At 39.0% G+C, this 25389-nt stretch overlaps 1 long non-coding RNA gene across 1 annotated transcript in view; it reads left to right on the top strand.

The window, feature by feature from the left end:
* The first annotated feature begins 12430 nt into the window (after window positions 1-12430).
* The window catches only part of LOC112606954, an 18535-nt gene continuing 5576 nt past the window's right edge, over window positions 12431-25389 (top strand). The window contains exon 1 of the long non-coding RNA XR_003115714.1: window positions 12431-12517. This is a non-coding gene — a long non-coding RNA (uncharacterized LOC112606954). The remainder of the gene's footprint in view (window positions 12518-25389) is intronic.

The raw sequence follows: 25389 nt of genomic DNA, 5'->3' as shown, positions 1-25389 counted from the left end.
TCGCAGTTCCTTTTCAGAACCTATCAGTAATAATTTTTTCCTGGTAAAATTGTTTTCCTTGAAGAAGGAGGAGTTAGCACAAGTCAAGAAAATAGATTAAAAAAATCAATCTTAACCATTTTAAAGCCTGGTAAACAGGTATAAGACTTATACCACAATTTAAGGCATAAGTGAATGTTCTTTTTCAAAGAGTAGGGAAGACAGTCCTTAAAGAGAGAGAAAAAAAATAGCATGATGAGCTCAACAGGGGAGGAGGTGGTACATATAAGAAAATGGAACAGAAATGGTGTCAACTGACAAGCAGCTGGTCCATCCCTAATTTCAAGTGCTGACTCTAACTAAATTACTGCCTACTTCTAAAGTTGCCACCCACCCTTGCAGAGGCAAGGGTGACGGCATGTTGACCTGAAATTGTTCCCTCTCCAGTTTTCCACACCATTTGAATGCTCTTCTGATCTCTTGGACTTCTCTCCAGCTCATTGTTTGTTTCTTCTTGCAATTTCCTGCTTCTAAATGTAGACCCTGAAATTGAATTCAGTACAATTAAAATCTGAGAACCTTTAAAAATGTCTTTAAAAAATTTGTTTCCCTTGCTGATTTCCTGATTCCTGTTCAGTCTACTACACACATATGCAGAAGACCTGGGCACAACAAACATCACACTACTCACCCTACACAGTATTATGATTTGGCATTATCTCATCATGACCCTCTCCTACTGAAATAGCCATGAATGCCTCCTCTTCAGCTCTTACAGGATTACAATGTCCTAATTGCTTCTTTGTGATTCCACCATTTAGTCTTGATGTTAAGTGGTCACTATCCACAAGATAGCCTCAAATTCCTATACGAAGCCTCAGCTCCAGCCATGCCTGTCTTGCAAAGACATCTAGCTCATCTCTATCTCTAAGTCTTTGTTTATGCTGTGTCCTTCACCTTGAATGTCTCCTTCACCTTTTCATGTATTTAAGCCTTTCTCATTTATCATTATTTAGCTCAAGACCTGCCTCATCAATGCAGTCTTTGTAACCACCCAAGTTCATGGTAGCCTCTCCCTCCCCTGAGCTTGTATGGCAGTTAGAGTTTGTATTGGTCATTTGACACTTATCATTTACTATCCTGTATTACCCTTAATCCAGCAGATAATTCTGAGCACCAATTTCTCCCCTATGTCCGGCTCTGTGATATCACTAATCATAAAGGTAGAAATAAGAGACAAGAAGTTTGGAGGAGAAGGAAAAATTGGTAGAAGCTTGAAAAACCAGTAGGTCCAAGAGAGTAATTTAAAAAAAAAAAAAAAGAGAAATGTAAATTTGTCCTACATCATAGGAAGAAGAACCAGTTATTAAGTTGTTATCCCTTAGCTTCATGCTTGCCCTTTTATTCTCCACTTTCTGATGCTAGAACTTTGCCAACATTATTTTTGCTTTGCCAGCTGGCTTCCAATAGGTCCCTGTTATTAGGAAACGTCAGAGGAAGACTGAAAGGCTGGAGAAGGAAGAAGAGACTTGCTTCTTTCTGTCTGCTACCTATTTGCTTCCTGTGGACTTCCCATCTGCTAGTAGTTCCTATGAGATTCACCTCAGCAATACTTCACTCCATCAGTGGCAGTTCCTTCTGATATCAGCAGCTGAATCCAGTTTTCAGTTTTTCCAGTTTGCAGAACCAGCTTCACTTCACCCCCTTCCCATCCCAGATCTCATTATATGCTGGCGGCCAGCACCTCCTGAACAGAGTCTGGGTCCCAGCCTTTTTCTCATTTAGAGATATCAGCAACTTCTTCTCAGAGGTCTGACTTTTATTTCCATGAGACTCCTCATTTAAGCTTCTAAGTTTTAAAAATTATAATCTCTTCCCTTTGTTCTCTCAACCCTAAAGAGGATAGGTGCTTCTCACTTTCATGATATCTTAGTCCCTTTTTTATCCTTTCAGTTACTTAGGTAACACTTTTTATATTAAAGTCTTGCTATTCAATAATTGCTATGGTTTCTATCTCCAGACTGGACTCTGATTGACACAGAAGAAACCAGTTTAGGAGCATATATTAAAACAATGTAAAGGAGTATCACTAAGAAGCCAATAGATAAATTAAATATTCAAACAATCCAAAAGAAAAAAGGAAACGGGAATGAGAAGAATAAAATTCAGAAGGGACAAACTAAATACAACCATATCACTAATTACATCAAATGTTAATGGACTAAATGGAGCAATAAAAACACAGAAATTATAAGAATAGATTTTTTAAATGCAAGATTCTACAATATTCTGTCTAGAAGAGACATGCCTTAAATATGATGACACACATAGGTTAAAAGTATATGAATGAAAAAAGATATATAATGCAAACAGTAAGCTATAGAAAAGCTGAAGTAGCTATAATAGCAGATAAAACAGACCTCAAGGCAAAGAGTATTACCAAAGATGGACACACATATTTTATAATGATTAAAGAGTAAATTTATCAAGAAGACATAACAATGGGTAAATATGTGCAAAATAACAGAATCTCAAAATACGCAAAGCAAAAATTGACAGAATTAAAGGGAGAAATGTAGAAAAATTCTACAATCAGAGTGGGAAATTTAAACACTCCACTCTTAACAATTCATAGAAGAACTAGATTTTTTAAATCACTGAATACATACAGAATCTGAACAACTGAACCTAATTGATATTTAGAGATATTTATAGAATCCTATGTCCAACAACTTCAAGTGTAATAGTATGTTCACTAAGATAAAACACATGCTATGCCATAAAACAAGTTCAAAAAATTTGAAAGAACTGAAAACCATGATAATGGATGATGATTAAACAACTAACATGAAATTTGAATGCAGCCCAGTTGGCATCAGATCCATTTATAAAGTAGAGTAATGTCATCAAAACTTAAAGTGAAAATGATTTTCAATCTACAATTCTATCACCAGCTTGTTAATCCATGCAAGAACTAAAACATTATAATGTTTTAAAGAGTTATTAGAATGTATGCCTCAACAAAACAAGGAATACACCGAGAAAAATGAAGACATAAAATCCAGACAACAGACTAGGAGAGAGGCAAAAGTAATATATAATGATATCTGTTCAATTTCCCAGGAAGAAAAAAGTCCCTATTGGAGTAAGAGAGGAACAGTTTTTGGAGAAGTTCTCCAGAAAAGTTGGAGCTGCTCCATATGAATCCATGGACAAATTTTTAAAATTGGGATATAGTAGAAATACTAGAACATTTGGAAAATTAATCATAAGTATATTCTTTAAAGAGGCGTAAAAAATGAGGCAGGCACTGGGCATGGTGGCATACACCTATAATCCCAGCTACTTGGGAGGCTGAGGCAGGAAGATCTCTTGAGCCCAGGATTTCAAGTCCAGCCTGAGCAACAGAGTAAGATCCCATCTTAAAAAAAAAAATTTTACACATCAAAAATAAATGAGGCAATTTTCAGTTCCAGGAGAAATAAAAGGCCCTACAAGGAAGAAAACACAGTTGTGATGAACTATTTGGCATAAATCTGAATGTGCATAGCAAAGAAACTGAAATTGTTTTATTTAAACAGATAGGTAGAAGGAGAAGGAGAGAATAAGGAGGAGTTAAAATTTTATCTGTTATAGCAAAAATGCAATAAAATATTACTTAATTTATCAGTTAATAAATAATCACATTATTTATATCACATGAATTAGAGTACTTAGAACAATGACTATTACATAGTAAGTAGTGTCAGCTATTAATCAAAATATGAAGTTAAACACAAGGGGAAAGAGTTAGAAGTATTGTGAGTGGTTGTCACTGGGGTAGAGGATTCAGGGTGAGAAGCAAAACTATTCTGATTCATTATAAGCTTTTTAGTATTACATGACTTTTGAAATAATATACATGTATTGTTTTTGTGAAAGTAAAGTTAAATTAATAATAAAACAGCTTTATTATAGAATAAAATATAAACACAAAAATATTAGGACATTGTAAATAAGTAAGTAAAAAGTAATGTATAAGTGTAGTGAATGTAAATTTTCAAGAGCAAAGTATGAATTGTAAAAAACTCATGTTGAGATCCTTCATACACTATTAGTAAAATTAAAAAATCAAAGAATTCTTAAAACATTGTACTCATGCTCAAAAACAAGAACATACTCCGTAAACAAACAAAAGCCAGTGCAATCTCCCTAAAAAGAAATATTCAAAAAGGAAAAAATTGATGGAAATACACGTAAATGAAAACTAAAGCTGAATATCCAATACACAACATGGGGTCAAACCACACACATGCAGCTAGAAGTCAGGATAGTGCTTTACAGCCATTAATGGCTGTCAAAATATTTCCATTACAGCAAAAAAGAAGTCACTTACCCCTAAACAGGAGTAAGCACTGAGTTCCCATACTAGACTAGTACTTGAGTCCTCACTACATTCAGGGGAAGGGCCTAGAACTGGATCATTTCTGTAGGGTGATAGACCCAAAAAAGCCATGACTGCAGAACTTGGGCAGCAGCAACCATGAAACCATTCCCATAAGGAGGGTATCAAGGAGAAAGTATCAGTAAAGCAGAAAACCGAAGTTAAACCCAAGAAAATAGAGATACTTGAGCAATATAAAAAGAGCATTAAAATGAATAGATTTTTACATCTTCAAAGCAATGAAAAAAGAAATAACATCCATAAAAGACCAGGAAATAAGAAAATGAAAACATCTTTAAAGTGCAAAATACTTATGAAATTAAAAAGTTTAATAGATTTAAAAGACTAGACATCGATGAACTGGCAGAAAGAAATGAAAAAATCACCCAAAAGCAATCAAAAAAGATAAAAAGCTGAAGAAAAAACCGAAAAGTTCAAAGAGGAGTTCCAACATATATCTGGCAATAGTTTCTTAAGCATAGACTAGAGAGAATGTTGAAGGTGTGGGTGTGTAAGACAGTAGCTGGGAATTTTCCAAAACTGAAGACAGTCGTGAGTTCTGAGACTGAGAGGGCTCATCAAGTGCCAAGAAGGGCAAATATTTAAAAATCTACACCTAGATACATTGTAGTGAAAGAGCACAACATCGAAATTAAAGAGTCAGACAAAGAGGAAAAAAGTCCATCTATAAGAGAATGACAATCATATTGACAGCAGACTTCTCACTGGCAACAATGGCAATGAGAAGTCTCTGTACAGGGAGAAAGTAAACAACTTGAAAAACATATTTTGGGATATTGTCCACAAAAACTTCCCCAACCTTGCTAGAGAGACCAACAGTCAGATTTAGGAAGTACAGAGAAACCCTGCAAGATTCTACACAAGAAGATCATCCCCAAGATATGTAATCATCTGATTTTCCAAATTCAAAATGAAAGACAGATGTTAAAGGCAGCTAGAGAAAAAGGGCAGGTCACCTACAAAGGGAACCCCCTCAGGCTAACAGCAGACTTCTCAACAGAAATCCTACAAGCCAGAAGAAACTGGGGGCCTATATTCAACATTTCAATATTCTTAAAGAGAAAACTCTTTGACCAAGAATTTCATATCAAGCCAAACTAAGTTTCCTAAGTGAAGGGAAAAAAAGATCCTTTTCAGATAAGCAAATGTTGAGGGAGGTTTTTACCAGTAGACCTGCCTTATAAAAGATCATGAAAGGAGCACTAAATATAGAAAGACTGTTACCAGCCAACACAGAACACACTTAAGTACACAGACCAGTGACACTATAAAGCAATGACACAAGCAAGCTGGCATAACAACCAGCTAACAGCACAATAACAGGATCAAATCCACACATCTCAATACTAATCTTGAATATGCATAGGCTAAATGCCCCACTTAAAAGGCACAGGGTGGCAAGCTAGATAAAAAAAGCAAGACCCAATGGTATGCTGTCTTGGAGAATCATTTCACACATAATGACACTCACAGGCTCCAAATAAAGGGATAGAGGAAAATCTACCAAGCAAATGGAAAACAGAAAAAAAGCAGGAGTTGCAATCCTAATTTCAGACAAAACAAACTTTAAACCAACCAAAATAAAAAAAGACAAAGAAGGTCTTAGTATCCTAAATATATATGCACCCAATACAAGAGCACGCAGATTTATAAAGCAAGCTCTTAGAGACCTACAAAGAGACTTAGACTCCCACAAAATAATAATGGGAGACTTCAAAACTCCACAGACAGTATTAAACAGATCATTAAGGCAAAAAATTAACAAAAATATTCAGAACCTGAACTCAACATTGGACCAAATGGATTTGATACACCTCTACAGAAATCTCCACTCCAAAACAACAGAATATACACTCTTGTTGCCACATGACACACACTCTAAAATCAACTACATAATTGGGCATAAAACAATCTTTAGCAAATACAAAATGACCAAAATCATATCAAACACATTCTCAGAACACAGTGCAATAAAAACAGAAGACTTAAAAAATCACTCAAAAACATGCAATTACATAGAAATTAAACATGCTCCTGAATGCCTTCTGGGTAAATAATGAAATTAAGGTAGATATCAAGAAGTTCTTTGAAACCAATGATAACAAAGATAAATACACCAGAATCTCTGGGACACAGATAAGGCAGTGTAAAGAGGAAAATTCATAGCACTAAATGCCAACATAAAAAATTTAGAAAGATCTCAAATTAATAACCTAACATCAAAAGTGAAAAAATTAGAGAAGCAAGTGGAAACCAGCCCCAAAGCTAGCAGAAGAGAAGAAACAACCAAAATCAGAGTTGAAGTGAAGGAAATCAAGACATAAAAAACTATTCAAAAGATCAACAAATTCAGGAATTTGTTTTTTGAAAAAATTAATAAGATTAGCATAGCTGCTAGCAAGGCTGATAAAGAAGAAAAGAGAGAAGATCCAAATAAACGCAATTAAAAATGGCACAGGGGATGTTACCACCGACCCCACAGAAACAAAACCCATCAGAAACTGCTATGAACACCTCTATGCACACAAACTAGGAAACCCAGAAGAGATGAATACATTCCTGGACACATATGCCTTCCCAAGACTGAACCAGGAAGAAATTGATTCCCTGAACAGATCAATAACAATAACAAATCCAAAATCAAATCAGTAATAAATACTCTACCAACCAAAAGAAAGTCCAGAACCAGAGGGATTCATAGCCAAATTCTACCAGATGTACAAAGAAGACCTGATACCATTCCTGTTGAAACTATTCCAAAAATTCGTTGAGGAGGGACTCTTTCCCAACTCATTCTATAAGGCCAGCATCATCCTGATACCAAAACCTGGCAGAGACACAACAAGAAAAGAAAACTTCAGGCCAACATCCTTGATGAACATTGATGCAAAAATCCTCAACAAAATACTTGCAAACTGAATCCAGCAGCACATCAAAAAGCTTATTCACCACAATCAAGTAGGCTTCATCCCTAGGATGCAAGGTTGGTTTAACATACACAAATCAATAAATGTGATTCATCACATAAGCAGAACTAAAGACAAAAACCATATAATTATCTCAATAGATGCATAAAATGCTTTCAATAAAATTCAACACCTCTTTATGTTAAAAACTCTCAATAAACTGGATTTTGAAGGAACATACATCAAAATAAATAAGAACCATCTATGATAAACCCACAGCTAACATCATACCAAATGGGCAAAAGCTGGAAGCATTCCCCTTGAAAACGGGCACAAGAAAAGGATGCCCTCTCTCACCACTCCTATTCAACATAATACTAGAAGTCCTGGACAGAGTAATCAGGCAGGAGAAAGAAATAAACAGTATCCAAATAGGAAGAGAGGAAGTCAATCCATCCCTGTTTGCAGGTGACATGATTCTATACCTAGAAAACCCAATAGTCTTGGCCCAAAAGCTCCTTCAGCTGATAAACAACTTCAGCAAAATTTCAGGATACAAAAATCAATGTACAAAAATTACTAGCATTCTTATACACCAACAAAACACAAGCTGAGAGTCAAATTAGGAACACAATCTCAATCACAATTACCACAAAAAGAATAAAATACCCAGGAATACAGCTAACCAGGTGATAGATCTCTACAATGAGAATTACAAAACACTGCTCAGAGAAATCAGAGATGACACAAATGGAAAAATATTCCATGCTCATAGATAGGAAGAATCAATATCATTAAAATGGCCATACTGTCCAAAGCAATTTAGAAATTCAACACTATTCCTATCAAACTACCAATGACATTTTCACAGAACTAGAAAAAAACTATTTTAAAATTCATATGGAACCAAAAAAGAGTGTGAATAGCCAAGGCAATCCTAAGCAAAAAGAACAAAGCTGGAGGCATCATGTTACCTGACTTCAAACTATACTACAAGGCTACAGTAATTAAAACAGCTTGGTACTGGTGCAAAAACAGATACATAGACTAATGGAACATAAAAGAGGTCCCAGAAATAAGACCACACACCTACAGCCATCTAATCTTTGGCAAAGCTGACAAAAAAACAAGCAATAGGGAAAGAACTCCCTATTCAATAAATGGTGCTGGGGTAATTGACTAGCCATATGCAAAAGATTGAAATTGGACCCCTTCCTTACACCACATACAAAAATCAACTCAAGATGGATTAAAGACTTAAATGTAAAACCCAAAATCATAAAAACCCTGGAAGACAACCTAGGCAATACCATTCTGGACACAGGAACGGGCAAAGATTTTATGACAAAGATGCCAAAAGCAATCATAACAAAAGCAAAAATTGACAAATGGGATCTGATTAAACTTAAGAGCTTCTGCATCGTAAAAGAAACTATCAACAGGGTTAATGGAAAACCTACAAAATGGGAGGGAATATTTGCAAACTACACATCTGGAAAAGGTCTAATATCCAGCATTTTATAAGGAACTTAAACAAATGGACAAGAAAAAAACAAACAACCTCATTAAAATGTGGGCAAAAAACAGACACTTTTCAAAAGAAGACATACATGCGACCAACAAGTATATTTTAAAAAGCTCAATATCACTGATAATTGGAGAAATGCAAATTAAAACCACAATGAAATACCATTTCATATCAGTCAGAATGGCTATTACTAAAAAGTCAAAAAACAGCAGATGCACCTGGCACAGCAGCTCATGCCTGTAGTCCCAGCACTTTGGAAGGCCAAAGCGGGCAGATCCCTTGAGGTCAGGAGTTCGAGACCAGTCTGGCCAACATGGTGAGACCCCATCTTTACAAAAAATATAAAAATTAGCTGGGCATGGTGGCGTGCGCCTGTAATCCCAGCTACTTGGGAGGCTGAGGTAGGAGAATCACTTGAACCCAGGAGGCAGAGGTTGCAGTGAGCCGAGATCATGCCCATACTGCAGCCTGGGCAACAGCGCAAGACCCTGTCAAAAAAAAAAAAAAAAAAAAGAAGAAGAAGAAGATGCTAGTGAGGTTGCAGATAAAAGGGAACATTTATACACTGTTTAGTGGGAGTGTAAATTAGTTCAATCATTGTGGAAAGCAGTGTGGTGATTCCTCAAAGAGCTAAAAACAGAACTACCATTAGACCTAGCAATGTCATTGCTGGATATATAACCAGAGGAATATAAATCATTCTACCATAATGACACAAGCATGCAAATGTTCATTCCAGCACTATTCACAATAGCAAAGCATGGAATCAACCTAAATGCCCATCAAGGACAGAGTGGATAAAGAAAATGTGGTACATGTACACCATGGAATCTATACAGCCATTGAAAAGAATGAGATCATGTCTTCTGTGGGAACATGGATGGAGCTAGAGACCATCATCCTTAACAAACTCACGCAGGAGCATAAAACCACATATTGCATGTTCTCAGTTGTAAGTAGGAGCCAAATGATGAGAACTCATGGACACAAAGAAGGGAACAACAGACACTGGTGAAGGGTGAGAGGAGGGAGAGGAATAGAAAAAATAACTATTAGGCACTAGGCTTAGTACCTCGGTGACAAAAGAATCTGTACAACAAACTCCCATGACACACATTTACTGACATAATAAACTTGCACATGTATCCCTGAACCTACAATAAACATTTTTAAAGTTAAAAAAAAAATTTCTTAAGTCTGTGGAATAATAGTGCCAAGAAAAAACACTGAGTTTGAAACTCTCTACAAACTACCATTCAACAGGTTAGATTCAGAAAATTATTTACCGTAAACCCTTTCTTTTTCTTTTCTTTTTTTTTTTTTTTTTTTTTGAGACGGAGTCTCGCTCTGTCGCCCAGGCTGGAGTGCAGTGGCGCGATCTCAGCTCACTGCAAGCTCCGCCTCCCGGGTTCAGGCCGTTCTCCTGCCTCAGCCTCCAGAGTAGCTGGGATTACAGGTGCCCGCCACTGCGCCAGGATAATTTTTTGTATTTTTAGTAGAGATGGGGTTTCACGGTGTTAGCCAGGATGGTCTCAATCTCCTGACCTCGTGATCCAACCGCCTCGGCCTCCCAAAGTGCTGGGATTACAGGCGTGAGCCACAGCGCCTGGCCACCATAAACTCTTTCTTTAAAAACAGAATCAAAAAAAAAAAAAAACCACCTCTACATAATACGTATTTAGTATGGAAAAAAATACTAAATTTTTTTTAAAAAAGGAAGCAAATGTATGTGGAAAATTTTGTAAAACATATTAGTAAATATAAATAAGAATTATAAACAATAATACAAGTAATTTCTATACTTAGAAACAAGGTAGAACTCTAATACTAGATAATTCTAGTATAGCAGTGATGGAAGTTCATTTAGATGAAAGTTAATGTTTCCGGCTAGAGAATGATAGAGATACTTTTAAGCTTTGAGAGAAAAATGTAAATTTAAATGTGTCTGTTAAAAGTCTAAGAAAAATTATTAAAAGAATAGAAATCATAAATATATGTTCCAAACAAATGGAAGAAGAAGGAATAAACAAAATTCAATCAAGGCTGGGCGAGGTAGCTCACGCCTGTAATCCCAGCACTTTGGGAGACCGAGGGGGCAGATCACCTGAGGACAGGAGTTCAAGACCAGCCTGGCCAACATGGTGAAACCCTGTCTCTACTAAAAAATTTGCTGGATGTGGTGGCAGGCACCTGTAATCTCAGCTACTTGGGAGGCCGAGACAGGAGAATCCTCTGAACCCAGGAGGCAGAGGTTGCAGTGAGCTGAGATTGTGCCACTGCACTCCAGCCTGGGCGACAAGATCAAGACACTGTCTCAAACAAACGAACAAAAATCTCAACCCCAAAATAGCAAGAAAGGAGAAAAACAAACTAAAAGAAAAACATAATAAATAGAAAGCATAAAATGAAATATCAACAATAAGTCAATAAATGTAGATAAATTCTCATTGTATTTTGAGAAAGAAACCAGGTACGAGTGCCTCTATTTTCTTCCTAAAATGTAATAGCAAGAATGAGGGGAGCAGGAGTAGGGTTGAGACTTCAGGGATGGGATGATCTTGCCAACCATTTTGAGTCAAAAGTAATAGACCCATTGAAGGTAGCTCAAGTAACAGGCAGTCTATGTAAATGACAGAGGAACAAACTGTCAAAAGAAATTTTGATTGGCCAATGGTCAGTCAATACATTGCCTTACTGGGATTTGGGCATCAAATGTCTATCTTTTGTCCAAATATCTGTGTCAAGATTGGGGCAGGGGATGGGTTACACACTGAGGAATGTAGCTATCTAGAGGACAGTTCCCAGAGCACATTAGGCATGCCCACCAAACCTGTCTCATACAAACAGTAATAGCCTAAAACAATGTGTCAGTAAGGAATAGGAATGGAAATCTACTAGAGTCGAGGAAAAGGGCCATACTGAGAACTCAACTTAAAACTGGATACCATAAATGATAAGTGGAATTAACAGCCAATGCTGTTCCATTTTCTCCAGCCAATGACAGGAACGGATGAAGTTAAAGATTGGAGGTGGGAGGGGATTAACAAGGTGGTAGGAGAAACCACTATGGGATCCTGCCCAGGTAGGATGGGAAATAAAGCCCAGAAAGGGCAGGAGGACCGGGAGAGTAGACAGGGTCAAGGAATGACTGTGACTCTGAGGCTTGATGGGAGCAGCCTTTGCAGGAGAGAAGGAAAGGACAAGGTGGAGAGTTAGAGATGGTGACTAGGGAAGGGAATGCTGCTGCTGGAGTTTTCAAAGGAGAAGCAGCTCTGGGTATAGCAGAACAGACAAGAGACTAGGAAGAGAGGGACTGGCTGAGAGCCAGATGGAAGATAATGTAATCAGAGGTCATGAAAGTGGTAAGGAGAAACTCAAAACACAGACACAAACTGCTTTCTGGGTCCCAGACCCATGTTAATGAAAATTAAGAGCCTTAAAATTTATCAGTGGGTCCTGTTGCTTGCAGGATGGAGTTCTAACTCCTCATCACATAAGACCTTTACGATCTTTCAGTGTCACCTCATCTCCCAGCATGCCGCCACCTAGGTCCTTCACTCCTCTACTGAACCACTTCCTTCCATGTGCACACGCTGATTTCTCAACCTGGAATCCTTTCCCAACACCTTTCCTCAATGGACTGTTAATGAGTTTTCAGAGGTAAGCCCTATTCCTCTTTTCCGGAGAACCTTCCCTGAGTGCCAGTCTGAGTTGAATGCCCCCCTTCCCATACCCAATCTGCTCCCCCTGAACTCCAGGCGTCTCTGTCACAGCATGTACCTCACACTGCCAAGTTCCCAAAGGGTAGGGGCTGCATCTTACATATTTGGGTGTCTGAATACCTAGTGGGATTCCTAGTATAGCCTCTCAGTACATACTCTTTTTTGTTTTGTTTTCTGAGACGGAGTAGTACTCTGTAGCCCAGGCTGGAGAGCAGTGGTGCGATCTCAGCTCACTGCAACCTTTGCCTGCCAGGTTCAAGCGATTCTCCTGCCTCAGCCTCGCGTGTAGCTGGGACTACAGGTGCGTGCCACTTTTTAAATATATGCATGAATCTCAAGAAGTTTGAGAGAAATTGTGTCATCACATTCCATTACAATGAGAAATCAAAGAAACAATGATCAACAAGTATCTTCAAGTGCCATGCAAAAAACACATAGCATCAATAGGGTGCAGCTCAAGTCATCAGAAGGGGATTGAGCAGAGAGGATATGGACTGCTTTAAGGGACATTACACTGACTGATAATACTAGGATGAAACAAGATGGGAGAACTCACTAGATATGTTTGTATCATGAGTACCATGCGTGTGATTGTGGGCCACAGGGATGAGAGAGACAAGGAACTGAGAGGCCACCAACATCTGGCTGTCCCCCATATATTATCTTATGCCATGTGCATAACACACTTTGGAGATGGAAATTTACATCCCCATTTTACTGAAAAGCCAGCCACAGGGTTCACAATGGAGTTTAGGTGGAAAGTCCTGATAAATCTGTGGCAATCCTATCCAGGTGTAGTGAGATCAGCTCATTATGTCAGGCTTGGGCTTCCTCAAGCAGAAAGTTTATTCAAAGTCCTACAAAGGCAAAGGGCCTCGCCTTTTGGTTCTTCTTATGTCCTATAACACCTAGCATGTGTTATAGACTTGTTAGTACTCAGTATGTATTTGTTGGTTGAATGAACTAATGAGTTAATGAATGAATAACTGTTTAAGTATAAGACTCAGGCACTCTAAATTCTTAATATGGATTATATTATTTAACCCTCACAATATCTATGATTATCCCCCATTTTACAGATAATTAAATTGAGGTTAGCAAAGTTTAGAAAGTTTATCCAAAGTCACACAGCTTGCAAATGATAGAGCAAAAATTTCCCCATGCCTTTCTATCTCAGAGTCCGTACTCGTAACCACTCTGCTACACAGCCACTCAATTAACGGATTCCTCTGAATTAATGGATTTCTCTGGAAATCTCAGCTTTCTCAAAAGAAGATAGATGGTCCCTGATGATCCAATACTATGAGGAAAAAAAAGCACAAAACACGGGGACTTGAGGGTTAGTTCAAAATGTAGCAAATGTAAAAATACACTGGTTTCACTTTTAGATATTTGTCCAAGAGGGATGGAACAACTTTAATTAGTGTAACAGGACAATAGGAATTAAATTGGCTTGGTCACAAGATTTTTACAGGATGACACTGATGGTATTACTATCCAACTTCAAAGATTTGGAAAGATGTTCCTGCTAACACTGGAGAATAGAAACCTGTTTTTCATCAACTAGGCTGGCCTGACAAATTAAGTCTGTGGAGTCATTAGATTAAGATAAGAGCTTATCTCCTAGGCTGACATTTATTCAGAGGTTTTTATACTGCTCAGCTAGTAATTAGTGCTGTTGAATTTTTAACACTGCTTTGTCCAGTCATTCAAAAATTCTAGAGGTATATTTACATCTCTTGTGTATGTTTTTGGTTATTAAAAATAGAAGAGGAATGCAAGTAGAAGGTTTAAATAATTCTTCCAAAAGTTATTCTGTGGTGAAACATGCAGCTTAATGACTTTTTTGCAGAAGAAGGGAGCAGTTCTCCCAATTGATAAATGTTGAATAAGAAGTTGCTTTTTACTATGGGATCTATAATTTATTTTGAGGCATACATAGTATAGGTTTATTATGTTATAGTAGAATCATTACAACTATGATCGCATGCAGTAATGGTTTCCTGCTGTTTCACACCCCCAATTCAGCAAACATACTATATAGATTGAGGGTATAGCTCAAAGTTTTGTTCTTTGGGTTTTTTTTAAAATATAATTTCTTTCCAATGGATGATTTGACTGTGAAAATTCTTATTTTTCCGGTTTTCTTGTAGTTACAATAACAACTTGATTGCTATAGAATAAACTAATACCTTAAGGCTGCACACGTGTCTTGACAGTCTGTCAAACAAACAATACTCACATGTTTTAAGATGCTTGGTTTGCAAATTCCAATTTCTATGTTGAAATACTAATTAGTAATCAGATGGGTAAGAACCCCTGTTTTAAGAAAGTTCATCACATGGTTGAAGTTGCATCCTGTTAACATTACTATCACATCATCATCTATTCTGTCCTAAGTGTGAACGTCTCTCATCACTCAACATACTGCATTTGCCACTTTCAGAAAAATGTGGCCATGAGAATTCGGGAGAAACAAGTAAAAGATTTGACTCTACTAGTTCACCTCAACATCACCCAACAGGAAGCTTCAGAAAACAAATAAACAAACAAACAAACAACACACACTTAAGATATCCAGTCTGGAAGACAAGTTCTCTTTCATTAAAATTTGACCCTCGTGGTTTTGTAGTTAACAGACTTAAGTTAAAGTCACTTGCTAATCAGTCTCCATGCGTGATGGGTATAGAACCTCTTGTCACGTGCACACACAGCCTAAGGTGAACTGTCCCATTAAGCATTTGAAATTCTTCATGTTTGTTATGACACACAATCTTCCTTTCTCTGTACCCCAAGTAAATTCAGCTCTGCTCTTGGCATCCCCATTATACAGCATAGTGAAAAGAACAGGCCCTACTTAACCACTTCAACAAGTCATTGAACTTGTTTTCTTAATGGAAAAATAAGAAGTTAGCTCAGGGTAATCTTTAAATATACCCCTCAGGGGCCGGGTGCGGTGGCTCACTCCTGTAATCCCAGCACTTTGGGAGGCCGAGGCGGGCAGATCATGAGGTCAGGAGATCAAGACCATCCCGGCTAACACAGTGAAACCCCGCCTCTACTAAAAATACAAAAAATTGGCCAGGTGTGGTGGCGGGCGCCTGTACTCCCACCTACTCGGAAGGCTGAGGCAGGAGAATGGCATGAACCTGGGAGGTGGAGCTTGCAGCGAGCCGAGATCCTGCCACTGCACTCCAGCCTGGGTGACAAAGCGAGACTCCTTCTCTAAATAAATAAATAAACTCCTCAGGGTCTTGCATCTCAGATCTGTGATCTGATCTCCAAGGCAGAAGTATAAGAAACCTAAATGGACAGAGAAAATCACAAGGGAAGAATATACCACTACGCGTTTAGATTCATCTGAGGAATTTGTAGAATTAATTCTGAAATAGTAGTACAGAAACTCTGAGATTATATTTAGTCATAGAATAGAGATCAGAGTATATTTGTTGGACGAATGCATGAATGAATGGAGAGGTAGCATGGAATATTGAGATTTGGAATCAGACACACCTGGGTTCAATTCCCAATGCTCCCACATACTTGTTTTGTCACCTTGGAAAATAATGAAGCCTCTCTGACTCTACTTCTTCATTAGTACTAGCATAACTAGCCCATAGGGCTGTTGGCAGGATGAACAAAAACCTTACATGAGCACATGGTAGGTGCTCAGAAAAACATTTGTTTTCATTTCTTTCTCCTCTAGGTTGTTTTGGTTTTTGGTTTTTTTCGTTCTCTGGTTCCACATAAATTAAGTTGTAAAACTATCACCATCCAGCTTTCAAATTCATGTATTACCAACTACTACCAACACATTTAGTATGTGTTATTATTATGTTTTGATGTGTACTGAAAAAGGAAGAGAAGAGGAAAAGCACAACTCTTCCCTTCCAACTCCCCATGGGTAATCAGGCCAGGGGAAGGTAGGCCTCATTCAGTGTGTTTACAATGTACTCCATCTCAGTGCTCAGCCTTTCTTAACTCATCCACCACCCCCAACTTTCTGAAGAGCAACATGTAATTAGAGCACTAACGAGGTCATTTAGCAGAAACCATGGGCAGGGAGTAATGAATGTGCTATCAGGCTCAGAGAACAGATTGGGCAAAAATCCAAACAGTCCATGTTCAACTCTGATGAGCCGACCTAAACTTGGAAAACAGAGCTTGGAAAAAGGTTAATAATAGGACACCGAAAACGAAAGCCCCTTCTCCAGAGAGGCCCAAAGCAATGTTTTGAGCACAACCCTTAGAGAGCCGGATGGTGCAGGCAGTGGTTGGGCATCATGAGAAGCTTGGTGGCACCTTCCACCTTCAAACTACCAGGGATCTGAAGAACACAAAGCCTGGAAAGGGTTGAGAGGTCATCTCATTCAATTTCCCCATTTTACAGATGAGTTCAGAGTGCTCTAGAGACCTGAATCAGCTTAACTGGCCAATTAGAAACAAATCCAGACTCAGTACCAAGGCCTATAGATAACCAGGGCAGTGCTAGACTCGCTAGCCTATGCTGTCTCCTTGCCTCTAAAGATGACATTTAGGAGACCATTCAGACAGTGTTCAAAGAGACTTTAAACAAGGCCAGCTTTACTTGGACCACTTCTAAAGTAATTAAGTCCCAGAAAAATAAACCCATCTATCCACCAGTTTGCATTTGGAATTAGCACTCTTAATTAAGTTACAACTGCTAAGATTATGAGGCCAACATCATCCTGATACCAAAACCTGGCAGAGACACAACAAAAAAAGAAAATTTCAGGCCAATATCCCTGATGGACATCTATGCGAAGATCATCATTAAAATATTGGCAAACCAAATCCAGCAACACATCAAAAAACTTATCCACCACGATCAAGTGGGTTTCATCCCTGGGATGCAAGGCTGGTTCAACATACACAAATCAATAAATGTAATCCATCACACAGACAGAACCAATGACAAAAACCACATGATTATCTCAATAGATGCAGAAAAGGCCTTGGATAAAATTAAACACCCCATCATGCTAAAAATTCTCAATAAACTAGGTATTGATGGAACATATCTCAAAATAATAAGAGCCATTTATGACAAACCCACAGCAAATATCATACTGAATGGGCAAAAGCGGAAGCATTACCTTTGAAAACCAGCACAAAACAAGGATGCCCTCTCTCACCACTCCCATTCAACATAGTATTGGAAGTTCTGGCCAGGGCAATCAGGCAACAGAAAGAAATAAAGGGCATTCAAATAGGAAGAGAGGAAGTCAAATTGTCCCTGTTTGCAGATGACATGATTGTATATTTAGAAAACGCAGCCCAAAATCTCCTTAAGCTGACAAGCAACTTCAGCAAAGTCTCAGGATACAAAATCAATGTGCAAAAATCACAGGCATTCCTATACACCAATAATAGACAAACAGAAAGCCAAATAATGAGTGAACTCCCATTCACAACTGCTATAAAGAGAATAAAATACCTAGGAATACAACTTACAAATGATGTGAAGGACCTCTTCAAGGACAGCTACAAACCACTGCTCAAGGAAATAAGAGAGGACACAAACAAATGGAAAAACATTCCATGCTCATGGATAGGAAGAATCAGTATCATGAAAATGGCCATACCGCCCAAAGTAATTTATAGAATCAATGCTATCCCTATCAAGCTACGTTGACTTTCTTCACAGAATTAGCAAAAACTGCTTTAAAGTTCATATGGAACCAAAAAAGAGTCCATACAGCCAAGACAATCCTAAGAAAAAGAACAAAACTGGAGGCATCATGCTACCTGACTTCAAACTATACTATAAGGCTACAGTAGCCAAACAGCATGGTACTAGTACCAAAAGAGATATATAGACCAATGGAACAGAACAGAGGCCTCAAAAATAATGCCACACATCTACAACCATCTGATCTTTGACAAACCTGACAAAAACAAGCAATGGGGAAAGCATTCCTTATTTAATAAATGGTGTTGAGAAAACTGGTTAGCCATATGTAGAAAACTGAAACTGGACCCCTTCCTTAGGCCTTATACAAAAATTAATTCAAGATGCATTAAAGACTTAAATGTAAGACCTAAAACCATGAAAACCCTAGAAGAAAACCTAGTTAATACCATGCAGGACATAGGCATGGGCAAGGACTTCATGACTATAAAACTAAAAGCAATGACCACAAAAGCCAAAATTGACAAATGGCATTTAATTAAACTAAAGAGTTTTTGCACAGCAAAAGAAACTATCAGAGTGAACAGGCAACCTACAGAATAGGAGAAAAATTTTACAATCTATCCATCTGACAGAGGGCTAATATCCAGAATCCACAAGGAACTTTAAAAAATTTACAAGAAAAAAACAAACAACCCAACCCCATCAAAAAGTGGGCAAAGGATATGAGCAGACACTTCTCAAAAGAAGACATTTATGTGGCCAACAAACATATGAAAAGAAGCTCATCATCACTAGTCATTAGAGAAATGCAAATCAAAACCACAGTGACATACCATCTCATGCCAGTTAGAATGACGATCATTAAAAAGTCAAGAAACAACAGATGCTGGAGAGGATGTGGAGAAATAGGAACACTTTTACACTGTTGGTGGGAGTGTAAATTAGTTCAACTATTGTGGACGACAGTTTGGAGATTCCTCAAGGATCTAGAACTAGAAATACCATTTGACCCAGCAATCCCATTACTGGGTATATACCCAAAGGATTATAAATCATTCTACTATAAAGACACATGCACACATATGTTTATTGCAGCACTATTCACTATAGTAAAGACTTGGAATCAACCCAAATGCCAATCAATGATAGACTGGATAAAGAAAATGTGGCACACATACACAATGGAATACTATGCAGCAATTTAAAACGATGAGTTCATGTCCTTTGCAGGGACATGGATGAAGCTGGAAACCATCATTCTCAGCAAACTAACACAGGAACAGAAAACCATACACTGCATGTTCTCACTCATAAGTGGGAGTTGAACAATGAGAACACATGGACACAGAGAGGGGAACATCACACACTGTGGCCTGTCAGGGGGTGCAGGACTAGGGGAGAGATAGCATTAGGAGAAATACCTAATGTAGATGACGGGTCAATGGGTACAGCAAACCACCATGGCATGTGTATACCTATGTAACAAACCTGCACATTCTGCACATGTATCCCAGAATTTAAAGTATAATAATAATAATTTTAAAAAATAATTCCATAGTCAAAAAGGTGGGGAATTTTTGTTCTGGCTTTTTTGCTCCAGATACTGGAAATATATCTCTATTTCATTTTTTACAGCATTATTGAAAAAAAAAAAAAAAAAACCTATTCTAAATGCTCCTAAATAGTGAAGAAAAGAACCTAGTCACTATCAATACTTAAAGTACTAACAAATTAAAATTCATTGGATGGATTTGTTCCAGGGGTCACTTTCATTTCAACAAGTAGTTATTAAGCACTTACCACATACACAACACTACATGGCAGTTTGGGGTGAACACAAGGTATAGAGCATTCAGTTTCTGTCTTGAGAAACCGACCATTCATTTGGGCAGGTCTGACATACCTACAAAGATAGTGGAGAACAATGAAAGGAACAAATTAAAAATCCTAGGAGTCTCTTACCTCTTGCAAAATATGTATTTTTCTTTCATTTAAAATGGTAAGTGAAGAGTATGCCTTTGGAACAAGGCAATTTTTGTGTGTGCTTTTGATGTGTGTAGTTCCTCTCTAAGAGCCCTCTGCTTGGGATGGCTCTTTCACACAACTGGGTTCCCCAGAGAGCCACCCCTAGGAACCAGAGTTTTCCCAAGAGCCCTTTTCCTGTTCTCTGGGTATCCTATATTCCTCACACCCAGATCCTACACATATGCCCCTTGGTTCTCCCATAACCTACATGAAGCCAGGAGAAAACATGACTCACAGGGTATGGTAAGCCTCAGTAAGATGGTACAATGCCAAAAATAATGCAAGAGTGATAATGGTGCCTTGAGGATGGGGGCCTGGGTGGGCAGTTCTTGTTCCCCTAACACAGTCTTCATTGCTTGTCTTAGAAAACAATGTCACAATAAGAGAAAGCTCTTCAAAGCACTAGGTTACCAACAAATTCAGGTCTTGGTATAAAACAGTGTAGAACAAGTATTAATATTTATGGCCAGAGTTGCTGACCAGTTGTTTAAAACTAAGACTTACCAAGACATTTTTCTCTCCTCCATCCCTCCTAATTGTGGGAGTACCCAGTCGGAACCTGGTGATGCTCCCTGGTGGTGTGAGAGACAGGTTGCTGGACTGGAATTCAGCCTTTGGAGATTTGAACCCAGATTCCAATTCTAGCTTAGGAATTTCAGAGCTGTGTAGCGTTAAGCAAGTTGCTTAACCTCTCTGAATCCCAGACTCCTCACTGGAAAAATAGAGATGCTAATGGTATGTACCTCATAGGATTACTGTGAATATTAAATGACACAAGACACCTGACACATAGAAGGTGCTCAATGAATTTTTGTTGTTTTCAGAGGAAAATTCCAGCACTGTTTCCTTCAAGGAGGGAAAAACAGAACAAGCTACTTTTTCAGGAAGCAACAGCTGGTGCTAGGAACGGATGTAACCACATCAGGGGAGAGTGCCACCCATCCTCAGAGTCAAACGTACTTTTTGGATATAGCAATTTGCATCTTGTCAAATGTTCCCTAACATTTTGCAAAAATTCCCCAAATGTCAAATTAGTGAGTAATCTGTACAGTACTGCAGATCTTGTTATCCTCTGACTGATTCATAACATATTTTGGGTGTCCCAGACACCAGTCCAAGTAAATGTTAGTAAATAAGGAAAATCACATCTCCCCTCACGAGCTCTGAAATCAGTACCAGCTTATACTTGCAAAGAAAGAACAGAAACCTGGAGGCCCAGAGGCACTTGGAGTTGATTAGAGTGTCACCAATCAATACCTGCCTAACACTGACCATGTGCCCAGTCCTGAGACAGGCTGGGGTCAGCGTACAGACTGGGGTTGCAAATCTCAATTACTGACTCTATGCTAGCCATTTGGCTTTATACCGTTTCTTATTTAATCTTCTCAAATGTCCTTTTTATTTATTTAGCAAATACTGGAAAAGCACTTGCTATGTGAAGAGTGCTTCCCTAGGGGCCCACTTCTTGGGAGAACCCCTTCATACAAGCGGGTTATAAATGCTTTACAATCCTCATAACAACCCAATGAGGCAGGCATCTTGCTTATGTCCATTCTGCAGAGGAGGAAACAGAAGGTCAGAGAGGTGAAATCGTTGCATAAGGCCACGTGGTAAGTGGCCGAGGTCAGGTAGGAACTGAGACAGTCTGGCTCCCAGAGTCTGTACTCTTAACCATTAAATACTTCCTTATGAGGTAGGTACCATAGTTATCCCCATTTTACAGATGAGGAAACTGAGGCTTAGAGGAGTTAAGTAACACTCCCAAAGATGTCATACAGCTACTGGGTGGTAGCAGATTTGGGATTTTAAACGAGGTCTGTTTCTATAACCCTGCCCTAGGAGACAAGGTTACAGCTTATACAAAGTCTTAAAAAAAAAAAAAAAAATCTTGCCTTAAGTAGTTTCTAGTTTTGCTGGCCATGCAGTGAAAAAGATAGGGATCTTAAGAATACCATAAGCAACGAATGTCAAAGAGCTCCACTCTTGTACATTCATTAGTAGTCTCTGAACTCCAGAATCAGAGAGACTTTTCTCAAAACAAGACTGAGGGCTGGCCTGAGAAATGCTTCTCTGTTTTGCTTTTATGTTTTGTTTCCCTGACTTGAAGAAAATTGAGATGAACTCAAGTTGCTGAAGCTGCAAGATATATATTTATATGCTTTCTTTATGATGTGTGCCTAAATCTTGTTTTTTTCACTCTGTTAACTTTTCAAAAACTATTAAGAAGAAGAGTGACAAGATGCTGTAGGGGCACAGGAGAGGGAGGACGGGAAGGAGGTGGCGGGTAGATTATCTGCAAAACAGAGTGCTTTTCCGAGAGATTCTCTTTTTCCCCTTTTTTTTTTTTTTTCACATTTTACTTTTTTATTTTAAGTTCCAGGGTACATGCGCAGGATGTACAGGTTTGTTACATAGGTAAACATGCACCATGGTGATTTGCTGCAATCAATCCATCATCTGGGTATTAAGCCAAGCGTGCATTATCTATTTATCCTGATGCTCTCCCCCAGCCCCATCCACCCCAACAGGCCCCAGGATGTGTTGTTCCCCTCCCTATGTCCATGTGTTCTCATTGTTCAGCTCCCACTTACATGTGAGAACATGCGGTGTTTGGTTTTCTGTTCCTGCATTAGTTTGCTGAGGATAATGGCTTCCAGCTTCATCCATATCCCTGCAAAGGACATGATCTCATTTCTTTTTATGGCTGCATAGTATTCCATGGTATATATGTACCACATTTTGTTTATCCAGTCTACCATTGATGGGCAATTGGGTTGGTTCCATGTCTTTGCAATTGTGAATAGTGCTGCAATGAACATATGTGTGAAGGTATCTTTAAAACAGGATTATTTACATTCCTTTAGGCACATACCCAGTAATGGGATTGCTGGGTCAAATGGTATTTCTTTTCTAAGAGATTTTCTATCCAGCTCCTGGCTCCTCTTTGTCTCTCTAAGGCTTGACAGAGAACAGGTGCTCAGTGGTGTTGCACTGGAGATTTTGAAGACAACAAAAGCAAAAGTCTTGCTTTTACACATTGCTGTTAGATTAGGGCTATCGATGATTATTGGAAAAGAACTGGATTTAGTAGCTGGAAAACATTAGCAGCTAGGTAGAGCTAACTAAATTCTTACACTGCAAACACAAATACTGGAAAATCATCTTGCTCTATCTCCTTCAGGAAAGGGCCCCTACTTTCTTTTCTCATCTCTTTCCTCGATGTCCAGTAACACGGGCTACAGTCTGGGAGCATTTACCTGAGACAGAGGGACTAAAAGAGATTGCTTCACTTGAGGCCCCAGAAGCCCCCTCCACCTCTGGTGTTCAAAGCATGAGAGTCAGAGAAGTCTGCACCTGCCAAACCCCACTCTCCTTTGCTTCCTCACATACAGTTACTCTCCAAATCCTACTGCTCATAACCTCATCCACTCTCAGACCCAACGAAATTTCCTCATTCGCACTGCTCCCACCCTGCTCCAAGCCACCACCATCTCTTCCCTGATTCCTGTCACAATCCTAGCTTGTCTTTCTGCTCCTAGTTTGCCCACTTTAATCATCATCCACATAACAGCTAAAGCAGAAATCTGATTGTGTCATCAGAAACCTATTGCCTTTAGGATTAAGTCCAATCTCCTCAGCTTGGTTGACAAGACTGTTTTTCTGATCTGACCCTTGTCTTCTCTCCAGTCTCATTTCTCCCACCCTTGACCCTGCGTTTCATTCAGAGTCAGTGTTTGCGGGTCCTTACATGTTAGCCCCGCTTCCTCAACATCTTCCTAATTCCTCAGCATTCTTCTTGCTTAGCTGTTGCCTCCTCTTCCAGGCCCACACTTCTCCCTCTGCAGCTCAGCAGCCTGACCTAGTGCCATTAGCCAGCGTGGCCAAGGTATGCTGAAACCCCCCTCTGGGAAACCATCAAACAGATGGCTGGCATGGACTGCAGAGTGATATTTTAAAAACACACATCAGGCCGGGCGCGGTGGCTCACGCCTGTAATCTCAGCACTTTGGGAGGCCGAGGCGGGTGGATCACGAGGTCAGGAGATCGAGACCATCCTGGCTAACACGGTGAAACCCCGTCTCTACTAAAAAAAAAAAAAAAAATAGCCGGGTGTGGTGGCGGGCACCTGTAGTCCCAGCTACTCGGGAGGCTGAGGCAGGAGAATGGTGTGAACCCGGAAGGTGGAGGTTGCTGTGAGCCAAGATCGTGCCACTGCACTCCATCCTGGGCGACAGAGTGAGACTCCACCAAAAAAAAAAAAAAAAAAAAACCCACAAATCAGATCACAACATTTTGCTTCTACAAACTCTCCAATTCACACTTAAGAGTAAAATTCAAAGGGTTTAACCCCTAGAAAACCTTACTAAATCTGGTCCTTACCCATCCCTCCAACTTTCTCCCATATAATGCTCTGCCTTGTTCATTTTGCTCCAGTCACAATGGCCTTCTGTCTCTTCCCCCAAACACAACCACACTGTTCCAGCCTAAGGGCCTTTGCCCAAGTTGTGCTCTCTGCCTGGAGCTCTCTTGTGTCAGCTCTTCATGTTGCTCAAGTTTCAGCTCAAAGTAGCTTTGTCAGAGAATTTTTCCCTGATCATTAACCAAAGTATCACCCTCAGAGAAGTTCCAGTGCCTTCATAGAATGTATTGCTATCTAAAACTATTTGCTTATTTTCTTTGCTGAGATGTTTATTGTACCTCCCCAACTCGCATGTAAGCTCCATAAGACAAGAACGATTTCTATCTTACTCACAGCTGCTCTCCAGTGCTCAGAACAGTTCTTGATGCTAGCAAGTGTCTAGCAAATATTTATTGAAGGAATGCATAAGTAAAAAGAGTTAAAGAGGGAAGTTAGAGGACTGAAAGAACAGGTGAAGGACTTTACAAATCTATTCCCATTATTGCTTTGTAGCATGAGTTTCTTGTAGAAATTATAATATCCTTTTGGCAATACTACTAAGAGAAAAGGCCACTCTGACTCCCCTGCCAAGATATCTCAAACACAGACATGGTGATTCTTAATACATAGAAGCAGAGAGGTGAGAACCACAAAATCTTTAAAACTGGAAGAAGCCTTCAATATCTTTATAACCCAGTCCATTCATGTGGTGATAGAGTGAAAGCTTGGA

The sequence above is a fragment of the Theropithecus gelada genome, chromosome 1 (assembly GCF_003255815.1).
Source record: "Theropithecus gelada isolate Dixy chromosome 1, Tgel_1.0, whole genome shotgun sequence".
Classification (NCBI taxonomy): domain Eukaryota; kingdom Metazoa; phylum Chordata; class Mammalia; order Primates; family Cercopithecidae; genus Theropithecus; species Theropithecus gelada.
Note: the sequence above shows the minus strand (reverse complement) of the source record. Positions and strands in the feature narration are given on the sequence as shown.